Source organism: Triplophysa rosa, linkage group LG13 (genome assembly GCF_024868665.1).
Source record: "Triplophysa rosa linkage group LG13, Trosa_1v2, whole genome shotgun sequence".
Taxonomy (NCBI): Eukaryota; Metazoa; Chordata; class Actinopteri; order Cypriniformes; family Nemacheilidae; genus Triplophysa; species Triplophysa rosa.
The window spans coordinates 15,446,612-15,459,246 of NC_079902.1; the positions used below are offsets into that span (position 1 = coordinate 15,446,612).

The 12,635-nt window shown below is 37.1% G+C and overlaps 1 protein-coding gene across 1 annotated transcript in view; it reads right to left on the reverse strand.

The window, feature by feature from the left end:
- zgc:101583 (uncharacterized protein LOC494104 homolog) overlaps positions 1 to 12,635 on the reverse strand; it is a 191,339-nt gene that overhangs the window by 108,215 nt on the left and 70,489 nt on the right. The gene's annotated exons all lie outside the window — the stretch shown is intronic.

Sequence of the window (12,635 nt, forward strand, 5' to 3'; positions counted from 1 at the left end):
GTGAGCTAGCGTTCTCATCCCTGGCGTACGTGAAAAACAAAAAAAGGCAGCGCCTGTCAGTGGAGCACGATCCACAATCTACCCCCGTATCAAGAGACTGTGCTCCCAAAAGCAGGCACATGTATCCCATTAAAATACCCATAACACAGTTCCATCATGCACAGGTATTTAGTTTCCTTTTTTCCCACATACAGCAAATGGTTCATATCAGTTTAAAAGATTTGTTTATATGTGTCATCGAGTTGTAAATGACAGATGGTTAATTTAAATGATTTGTTTCACCTCATATAATGTCCGTTGTAATGCATTTGTAATAAATTCATGCAGCTGTTTATACTTCATTTGTTGTTTGCTCATCTGGATTTCATTTTATATATGTATGTAGGCATGTACATTTAGTTAAATCAGGGTTGGGGTGCCGTGGGAAAAAAAGCACTACAAAGGGGTGCCTTGCTTTCAAAAAGTTTGGGAACCACTGGCCTAGAGAGCCCTGTCTCATTGCGATATTCATTCATGCTGTACTGTATGTAATGATAAATCATGAACTGGATAATCAACTTTTACTTTGTTTTATATTCCTATCATTTTGAGTTAAATATAGATGTTGTTTTTTGCATGTATGTTCTTGTGTTTTAAAAAACACTAAACCCACACTATATGTAAATCTAATTTATATCGTCTTCCTTTAAAGGGCTCATCGCATGAACATTTTCCACAAGTTGGCATGATTAATGAAATGTCTTCGTGAAATGTCTGTAACATGTTTTGCTTAAAAACACTCAATGGCTGTGTGAAAGACACCCAAAAACACCTACTGTATGCTCACAGCAACCCGTTTGGTGTATGTCTCTTTAAATGCTAATAAGTTACTGCGCACCCCACCCCTCCGTCCGGAGTGTTGACACAATGCACATGTAGTGCAGTGTTTCCAAATGCTGGTCCTCGGGGCACACCTCCCAGAATGTTTTAGATTCAACTCGCCTGCTTCAACTCATCAGCTTGTTGTTGTGTTCATTATGAAGACATTTCAAACATTCTGTGAGGTTTTCCCCAAGGACCAGGGTAGGGAAACACTGGTGTAGTGCATGCCATGGCCATGCCATGGGTGTAAACATGCAGATTAATGGGCGGTAATAAGAACCCCTTCCTATGTCACAAGGGGAGCAAATCTGATCGGCTAGCGATTTCTCACATGCTTGCAGAGAAAGGCTCACCAAAACCAAGTTTCTGGGATTTTTTTCTCACCTTTTCTGAGTTGGTAGATGCACCATGGGCCCGATTATAGCGCTGAAAAATTATGAGCCCTTTAAGGACATTAAATAATTACTCAATTTGAATTCTATATTTTATTAATTACTTACAGATTTTTTTTTAATATCTCCATAGTCATTTGACAAATTTGTACATCATAGTTTAAACACATGTTGATTTTGATTTGTTTTTCAGACTAAATAAATTATGTCCTTGAAGGCTCTGTGTTACCTCTTGAACTGTGTAATTGATTAAACGATTTAGGCCTTTCTAAATTGAATTGTGTTCCATTGCAAGCAGCAGGTGAAAGAAATTACATTTCACAGCATTGAAAGTCCCTTTAGTTGCATACAGCAAATAGCTCCAGGGACGGGTGAATTGAACACGATGAGAACGCAAGTGGTTTGGCTTATTTGCCTTCATATTTACATAAGGAGAATGAAGTTTTCTACAGTTTCTAAAGAAGATACTGTCTCTCCATCTATATTGATTTTACAGTGCAATTTTATTACATTTCAGTCACAATACAAGAAGTCTCATTATTTAAAAATAATTAATAAGATATTCATAAGACCAAAGCAAACTCGCATGTTTCTAACACAAATGAGCCATTTGTGCAGTCATATTACAGTATGTTGATGTTCACAGTGATGTTCATAGATTCTCAAACAGCTCTGTTGCACAAACATATGAAATTATGCCATTAAGTGTCAAAATATAATTGTCCTAGCAAATGACATAGAGAGGTAAGTATACTATACTTTACTAAACAGGGCAAATTAGTTTGAGGGCATAATTTCCAAAAAGCACAGATGGGAGTGAAAATTTCTGTGGGTGATTTACTAAAAAGGCGGACTTTAAAAAACACAGGCACAATATCTCATGCATAATGACCAACACAATCTACCAGGAGGGGTTAAGACATGCCCTGTGTCCGAAATCGCCTACTTCCATACAATATAGTAGGCAAAAATAAGTATGAGTCACGAATAGTGTGTCCGAAACCAAAAAACAGTAGGCGAGAAATACCCGGATGGTCTACTGCTTTCGCCGAGATTTGTGAGTGTGGATCGGATGGACACTTCTCAATCCCATGATGACACTGGAGCTGAGCAAGGGTCAAATTTCAAAAGTAAATCAAATTAATAGCGGAAAACTTTAAGGCACATGTCCGTAAGTGCCAATAAATGAATTTCTTGTGACTTAATTGTTTTTTTCAGCGCCTAAGTACAGGTTGTTGTTAATACATCATAGGTCAAAGAGCATATGGGTCACATGACCATAACACATGGCAGATGCAGTATGTCCGAAATGTATTCTTAGTACTTCCACTCATACTATATAGAAGGTACTGTTTTAACGGTGGGTAGGTACTTATTTAAATTCAGTACGTACTGTCACAGTATGCGATTTCGGACGCAGCAATGCTATTTTGGGCGTTAAATAAAAAAGCCGTAAATACCAGTACAATGGTGAGAGCAAACCTTAGCAAGGCATTTGCACTGCCGCAAGCTGTTAGTAAATCTGGCCCTAGTCTGTTGATCATACATTTATCATACTTCTAGTTGTGAAACTTCATGTGCTTCTGAAGTTTAGACTTTGTTTGCCGGTAATGAAGTTGTGAATAACGTTAATTTTCTTGCAAGACCAATCGATTTGCTTTATAAAACCTCAAAATATCATCAGGAGCCTCTGGGATTAATTGTTTTTTGTGTATTTGCTCTTTGGGCTTTCAAAGACTAAGCACCTGAGGACATTTTATAAAATCACCAAGACCAGTTTCAGCTAAAAATCTTATGTTTTACAGAAGAAACAATGTCCCCTACATCTCGGATGGCCTGAGGGTGAGTAAATGAACAGCAAATTTTCATTTTACAGTCAAGTAACACTTAACCTTCCAAACCTTGACCCCTTCAAAATAATGCATAGACCCCACAAGCTGGTAGCTTTGCAGTACAGAGCCCCATCATTAGAGCATTGTTCTGTAGACATCAGACTTGAACAATCAATGTTTTTTTGTATGTTCCTGTACCTGAAGCCACATTTTCATACACATGGCCACAGTGCAAATCGCCACAGCAAGGATGCTGTAACCCCATATTTAAAAAAAACACAGCCAGCAGATTCAGCTCTGCCTTGTTAATCTGACACTCTAAAAAGATGGATTGTTGAAGAAGCGCTAACAAAATGAAGACACATTTTTTAAGCAGAGAAGAGGGTGAGGGAGGTTGCTAAACGGGAGAAAATGAGCTGGGAAATTATCTTAATTGCTATCTATCTGAACTTTCTTTTGGCTTTTGCTTTGACCTTTTTCTGCTCCAACAACCTTTAAACATTGAAAGTTAGGTGCCGGAGACATGTGGTACTCCGGTGTACTCCTAACAGGGATGCTAATTGAAACAATGCCATAGGCAGTGGGGTAAAATCCAAAGAACATGGGACTGGAGGTGAATGCTTAAGTACTAGAAGAATTGATGTGCTTTTCATGCTGTCCTGCCTGCACCAATGTCCCTTTCGGAAGTAAAACCTTTGGAGACAAACCATGATGTTTCAGTGTTTTACACAAGCTACTGTTCAATGGAGCTTAACGTGCTTGCCTTTCAAAACTGCTCCTTTTGCCCTTTCCGGCTTCACTGGCGTCTTATTACAGATCAGATTCTAGACGGACTGATCCCAACTGGGATTGATGGGAATTACATGCCTGGGTTTCAAGGTGTATGCCTGTCCTTGCATAAGGTTGCTGTAGTCATTCCTTTAGTGCAGTGGTCTTTAACCTCTTTAGACCAGGAGGCCCATATAGGGATACAGGCTGAGGAACCCATAGAAATAAAAAATCACAAGTAATATCTCAACCTTTTCTATGACTTATTTTTAGTAGATTCATAAATGTAGTCATTTCGTAAAGTTAGTGGATTTGACGTAATCATATGTTTTAATCATATCCCCAGTGATTTGGTAACTCTTGTTATTTATGTCTGTGTCTGTTTTTACTTCTACTTTTCTGTGTTGATGTTCTAACAGTTTAACATGTAGGCAAACAGTATACCACAGTAGCAACCGTGATGTTTGAGCCTTGGCGCTTTGCGCACACGCAACCATACACTTACCACAGTACAGTAAGGTATTTACTGTAACTTTACTGTGCTTTCCTATAGAAGTGCACATACATGGCATATAGTGACATATATACCATCACACTTACCACATGATACATTTACAAAGCTACTGCAGACTTGAAACGCAACAAGCCAAACAGCACAGCGAGAGAATTATCACCAAAATAAAACGAAATACAAATCATTATTACACATATGCATTATCATCGGCGTGCCGCGTGTATGTGCTCTTCAACGGAATAATGGACCGGGTTGCACACACACGACAGACACTGCCTCCCAGTCTGATCATAAAAGAAACACAGACTACCATACACAATACCAGTTTAAAAAGCGACACCTCATGAGAGCGCTCTCAACAAAGAAACCCGGTGACTAGCAGACAGAAACACACAGCAAAATCGCCAGTGATAAGAAAGGTCAAATTAACTCTCACAGTGTATATATAATCCACACTTTGAGAGTGTGGATTATATATACACTGTGAGTGTTCATTTGACCTTTTTTAACACTGTCGTTTTTACTGTGCAGAGATTCAAAAGCGAATAAACTATGATTATAATAAATCTTAATATTAAACTGGTAACTAAACTTACCGTAGTAAATTTACCATTTATCTGATAAAATGTCACTGTTATGCAGAATAACAGCAAATATGCATGTTAAATTTAAACTCAAATAAAGCTAAGTAACATAAACAAATGTGCAGCAACCAGAATGAATTGAGGCACGGCGGCCTGATAAATCATAAATAATTTACAATTTGATGATCAAATTACTTGATAACAAAGTTCATCCACATGCTGTTTTGAATGACGTTTTCCACATTTGTTCTTCTCATTCTTTTGAAGTTTTATGGCGGTTGGCAAACCAACTTCGGGTGCTTCTTCCGCTTTACGAGACTGCTGGTGAACAACCCCCCAGATGGCGTAAAGTCAGCAAAAAACAAAACGCGCCCGTTTAGAAAGATGATATGATTGGTCAGTTTTACTGTCACTCAAAATTTATCTCTGTCAATGATTTACTATTGTACTGTCAGCGGTATACTAATTGAAGGCCCCTGACGTAAGCACGTGTTCGACTTCTTGCATGCTGCTCAGACAGCGTATGACATCACAGAAGTGCGACTTCTCCGTGATCTTGACTTGGAAATCTCACGTGGATAGAGTCCGCATCGATCCAGGAAGTCAAATATACATATCTAATAGGTAAAATCAGCAGACTTTTATTGAAAGTAATATTTTATTTATAATATTACTTTTACAATAGTTTAGGTCATCACAGAGGGTCTAGAGGGCCCTGAGTGTTCGCTACTGGTATACAAAATTGCAATATTTATACACAAAACTGACCTTTAAACCTTGTTTGTAAAAGCAGTGTTTGCAGAGAACTCTCCTGTATTTTGCCCTCGGCTCTGAGTGACTATATAGCAAGCACAGCATCTTCAGTGAATAGCTGATGAATATGAAATATCACCTCAGTCCCTGGATGTGAATGGTCTGTTTTGCATGACTGCTTACTGTATCTGCCCTATCAAGTGAAAGGACAAATAACAAGGACGGCATAACCTGTCCACTCAAAGGACTCTTGTAATGTACTGTACACACACACACATATTTAGTAGGGGTGAAATCCGGTGAATTATTACAGTTTTTGACATTCAGATGAATGTCAAAAACTGTCCCAATCAACCTGTTTCACCTTGTACTTCTAGACTCCTAGTGGACAGGTTATCTTCTCCTTATTTATGTATACAGTATTTGTGTATATATGTTTTTCTAAGAAGAGTCTTTTTACTCATGGAAATAACACATTACAATCTGTGAATAAAGCAGGAGGACACACCAGATACTAAGAAATTCAAAAATGCATCTCATCCAATGAAATGCAGGCTGCTATATACGACATTTATGAAATAACATTTTTATTAAAATGGAAAACTACAAGATCAAGCATTTTATAAGTGGTCTAATGCATGTTTAGTGGCTTAGTGATGCTCGTCTTTGGAAAATTGACTTCTTCCCTGTTTATTCAATTATTTTTATAAAGATGCATAAAAAATGTTGTCATATTTTTTTGTCAGTGCTTTATTTCCTGTAAGCTTTTTGTTTGTCTATGTATTTTTTGTATTTTAGAATAAAACCAATATTCTCTGATATGCTGTAGTTTGCCTTTTAGCCAAATTATTTTTTCTAGTAAGTGTATACCTTTAAAGTTTAGTCCATTTTGTACCATCATATTTTGATTGTACATGGGGACATTAAAAATAAATAGGCTACTGTACAAATATGCCCACCACCCTTACATCACCCTTACATCACTTTTTGTAACATCTTTTTATATGTTCATCATTTTGTCACTAACTGTCCGATCGGATTGTGATGCCATTTCTCCTCCCACCAGGTATTTGGCCCCTCAATTCAGTGACTCTGATACACTTTCCCTTTGCCATAAATGAGTTAAAAACCTTAGCTCTCAACCTTGGGACCATATGCCAGAGATACAGTCACCAAGGCTATCGATGAGGGCTCAGTACTGCCTAAAGCATTACAGTCAGGGTTACCCACTGCTCCCAGTCTGACTCTGTTCCAACTAATTCTCCAGGCTCACGCTGCCTTGGATTATTTAAAAGTAGTCTCAAGAATCGCTGTGCAATTCACTGCAAGAATGAGGCAGATGTTACACTATCACATATTGCTGATGCAACAGGCTCTGTCAAACCTGACAAAAAAACAATACATCCACCACAGATACCCTGCGGCAGAGAAATCTAGGGAGTATCAATCTGCTTTTCTTTTCTACATTTATTTTTACCTTCAGTCAAACTTGTCTTAGTCTCCCAGAATCAGTCACTCAGATGGTTTCTATATATAGTCAGCTAACCCAAATGCAAAAGGCCATTCCTGAAGCTCAGCTGGGCTTTGGACATTGAAATGGACCTTGCCAAAACCCTAAAAGTAATTTCGTCCAACTGGACTCTGGGGATCCTTGTTAATCCACCATGCCCATCACCTACAAATATCCAGTCAGCGTGTAAAGATGCAGCTTGGAACTGGTGCATTAAGGCCGGACCCTTATTAAGGACCATCGTTTCTTATTTCCACACGGTTAAGCAAAGCAAATTGGTGGGATGGTGCACATCAGTCTTATCTCCTACATCTAAAATGTGATCAGTTTAGGTAATACCAAAATACCCCCCCCCCACACACACACACACATGCACTATTTTCTGAAAAATATTCCCACAACAACTTTTTACATTTATTGGGGATCTTTATTGTTTATATTGCTTTTATGTGTCAGGCAGATGAGAGAAGACAGAATGACAAGAGGAAAAGGAAAGTGTTTTAAAAAACTAGACCTCACTAATGGGCTTTTTATCCCAGAGGAGAAGCATTAATGGTCAGGATTAGTAAAAGGATTTAAATACATAATTGCAAATTTACACATTGTCTGGCAATCAGCACTGAAGCACATCACAGACGATAAAGGCATGAATATTCAGTCTGGGCTACAGCCCAATACCCTCAAAACATTTGTTTTTCTTATTCACAGTAACTCTCAGATGTCTAATTTTAATATAATAAGTAATCTTTCGTTTGTAACTGTTTTGTTATACTGCAGCGATGGAATTATAGATAGCGAAATGGGATAACAGAAGGTTTTTGAAGTGACATCTGCAAGAGATTTTTTGCTGTGCAGGAGTTATTACTGGAATTGAATATGAATACCAAAAGTTTATCCTGTTTGCGTTTCGTGTATGAAAAATTAGCAACCATCCAGCAATTTTTAATTAGGGTTTGTATGTTGTTTATTCTCATTATGTTGGTGCGTTGAAACGGTTGAAAGATCTAGAGCACAAGGTATGGTGTTCCCCAACACAGGGCTTTTGGAAGAAACTAGTGTATAGAGACAAACCTGTATAAAAATGTGCAAATACATCAAGACACATCCAAAAGACAGTGGCTCACTACATCTACAACTACTTTTTTTCAGGTCAGTTCTGTACAGACTGCAAGATTTACTTAAAATCTATTAATACATGAAGTTTTGTATGAAGTATTGAAGTATTTTATGATTAATTCACCATCTTGTCATTTCAAACCTGTATGACTTTTTTCTTCTGCAGAATACAAAAGATATTTAGAAGAATTTTTGTAACCAAACAATGGCAGTACCCGTTCACTTTTATATTATAGAAACAAAACCAATGCAAATCAATGGGTACCACCGTTGTTCGGTTTTCAAAATCCTTCAAAAAAAATTCTTCTTTTGTGTTCTGCAAAACAAAGAAAGTCATACAGGTTTGAAATGACAAGAGGATGGAGTAAATGATGACAGAATTTTCGTTTTTGGGTGAGCTATCACTTATATAAATATTTTATGTATATTATAAGATAATGAAATGTCTTGTAAAAAGTTCTCTGTCAGTAGCACACATGCCTCATTTGAATTCAGCCGCACATCACATGTGATAAATTCATTTTAATTGGTCATTAAAACAATACTGAGAAGAAACCACAGAATCCACTGTCAAATAGTGAAATATTTCACGTAGAGTTCTCCACAATAGAATAGTTAAAAACTTAACATGATGTCAAACTCTAGACAGCAGTACTACAGAGTTTATGCATGACAGAACAGGCCTCAAACAGCTCATGCCTCTAGCTTTTGTGCACATAGTTTGATTAGTTTTTATGGTTGAGAAATGTCCATGGCCAGATGTCACTCTTTACAGAGCATTGTTATGACAAGTTATTTATTGACAGTTATGTCCATGTGAATGAGTCAGTTGTGGTTGTTGGTACTCTGCAGCAGATGTACCCGGGGTCCAATCAAGACTTGTAAATAGTCTAAATAATTTAGCTTTACTGCATGATTTATCGTTTAAGTTTTATAGAGCAATTACCTCAGTGCTGTGCTTTTCATATCAGATTTTTATATCCTCTCTCAACATGCGCAACACAGTTAATAAGTACCAAATGCCTCTTTATGATTTCTAAACAAGCTTGTATTTCTGCTCTCTTGATCGTTCAGCATTTTGTTGCTGTCCTTCTGAAACCTTGTATATCCAAATGTTCGCTGTTTTTCAGGTTTCACTGTACTTTTTAAACAATTACACACTTTGCTGTCAAAGTTGACAAGCACTTTTTAATACTTTTTATTGGATAGATACTTGCAAAACCCAGTGACAAACATAAAGGGTGACTAATAATAATGATTTATGGAAAAAATTAAAACCGTGAAATATGGAGATACAAGGTTTCAGAAGGACACCAGCGATTTGCGATGCATAGTAAGGGGTGCATGCTGTCCTGCCATTCACAACCATAACACATTGTGTTTGGCCTCACTGTCTGTCACATTATGAAGGGCTACAGCAGGTCTGAGGGTTAAGTACTCTGGGTGTTAGAATAAAATGAAGATTAGTACCATATAAGTTCTTCTTCTTCAGCTACTTCCTGACAGGATCAGACACAAGTGTAGAATTTGATTCAGAGCTGTTCTAAAAGGAATAGTTCGCCCAAAAATAAAAATTCTGTCATTTATACATCCTCAACGATAACCTGATTCTTTCTTCTGTGAAACACAAAAGAATATATTTTGAGAAATGTGTTTGTCCATACAATGAAAGTCAATGGGATCCAGGGTTGTTTAAAAAACAACATTTTCAAAATATCTCCTTTTGTGTTCTATGGAAGAAAGAAAGTGTGAGTAAATGATGACCCAATTCATATTTGTGGGTGAACTATCACTGTAAAAGATTTCCTCATGGATTTTATATAAACGGCATACAGTGCTAAACACCAAACGCTTTACTGCTGCACAGAGGTGGACAGTAACGAAGTAAATTTACCTGAGTACTGTACTTAAGTACACTTTTTGAGTACCTGTACTTTACTTGAGTATTATTTTTTCGGAGAACTTGTACTTTAACTTCACTACATTTGAAAGACAAATATCATACTTTTTACTCCACTACATTTATAAAAAGGTCCAAAAGTAGAAAATGGTTTCTATGCAGCGGGGTTTCCTGTGTGCGCAATTTAACTGGCTTGTGATCTGCCAGGACCTTTTACTGTTGCCAAGTATTTCAGCTTTTCTAAGCTCTCGGTTTTCCGGCAAGCTTTGAATGGCCATTTGGCAGATTTTTTACGCAAATCTGGCAACTCTGGGATCTTCCCGTTAAACTAATGTAAACGTATAGGCGCTGCTACACCGTTGATAGCGCTCTAAAAAGGCAAATAGATCAATAAAAGACGAAAAAGGCACATGTTAAAGTGTGGTGTAATCATCTGTGGATTACGATCAGTCAAAGATCGTAGAAACATTGTCATGAAAATGATCGGCATAGCGGCTAAACGGTAAATAAGCATCACATACACCTTGAGCTACTCGTACGTGTTAACTTCTGATCTGCTGCTGTATCATTTAAAGATATTTGGAAAATGAATGATGTTTTTACTGAAGTTACTATAGTTGAAGTGTTCCTGTATATCTGTATAAAAACAATAGAACCCTGCCCAAAATACAACATAAAATGTAATGGACGTAATGGTTATAATGGGAATTGTACTATGGATACTTGTTGTCTACTTGCATGTGATGGATTCTATTGGTGGGATGGTAAATCCTATTGAAATAAAACCCCAAACACACTACAAAGAGGAATTTTATTTAAAAATCTCATTCTAGTTAAAAAATTCATTGTTTTTTTCAGCAGGGATGGTATTTGCAGTAAAACCACAGTATCCACAAATTTACCATTTTCTATATATAGGAACCATACTCCAATTAATAATGTTTAGTAAAACCACAGCAACTAAAAATACCATAGTTTCATTATACTAGCTGTAGTTTATGTTTGTAGTTAAATTATGGTAATACAAATGGTAATAAATCCAACAAACACATGGCTTCTACACTTTACTATTTACAAGAACCTTACTACTTACTGGTAAATTGCTGCTAAAACTGGTAAAAGGAATATACAAAATAAAAAAACACTGCTCATAAATACATATAGGCCTAGGGGGCTAATGAGGATAATTAGCAAAATGATCATACAGGATTATATCTAAACAAAACATATATGTGCTAAACATAAAAAGCTCTTAAAGGAGTTGCTCACTGCAAAATTGGCCCCCATTGACTTTCCATAGTAGGAATAAAAATGACTATGGAAAGTCAATGGGGGCCAATTTTGAAGTGAACTACTCCTTTAATACAACTGATACTGTGAGCTGCTCAGTGTATTCAGTAGGTTGCTTCAGAGGCATAAGGTATACAACAATAAAACAATGTACAACTGACATAAAGGAAATTTACTTTTAATACTTGAGTACTTTTAAAAGCACGTACTTCTGTACTTTTACTCAAGTAAGAATCTGTCTTTACAACTTTTACTTGTAGTGGAGTAATATTTGACCAGTAGTATCTGTACTTTCACTCAAGTAAGGAAGTTGTGTACTTCGTCCACCTCTGCTGCTGCACAGTAGAACCTCCTTTTTGTCAAATTCCTTAAAACGCTGTTTTATAACCACATTCTGCTTCTAATTTCGTAATGGGATCAATAGAGCTAAACCACACAGCCTACACATGAGCGTGTTTTCAGCATTCAACATGAACACAATGGGCAACCTGGATGCGGTTGTTCTTGTGGAGATTTATTGTACGAATCAAAGCTAAATTGTTCTCAGACAGCAGTTAGTGGATTATAATGGAGCTGCCATAAATGACTCATTCACTTATTTATTGCTATTCGATGGCACTGGCTGAAAATAAGCCCTCGTGATGCACAACACCTTCATGCTTCAGTAAAAGAAGCGCTCATTTATTGTAAGCTGTGTTGTTTGTATGTTCCTATCTTAAAGTGTTGTGAGTGTTGCATTCATAAATGCATGATCAGCATTATAGCACAGCAGGACACTATGTAAGAGGATTAGCGCTGATGTTTGCTTGTATGGTGAATCAAGGAGAGATGATTGGAAACCATCACAGTTGATTTCTGGCTTTGTGCAGTACAATATCTGAGCTTAGACACATTCAGGGTCTCTGAATGAACGAACGCTGCATCCTGATTGATTTGAAATGACGACTCTTAAGCTACAATATGTACCATAGGTTCGCTCTTTTCACAATTCACCATGATCATATTCTTCTTATCTGTCAAGCATTGTAACAAGCATGTAAGCATTTCGATCACGTACTTACAAATGTACCTAAAAAATGGTCTCTGTCTCGCTCGCAAACTCTTTCTCTCTGATG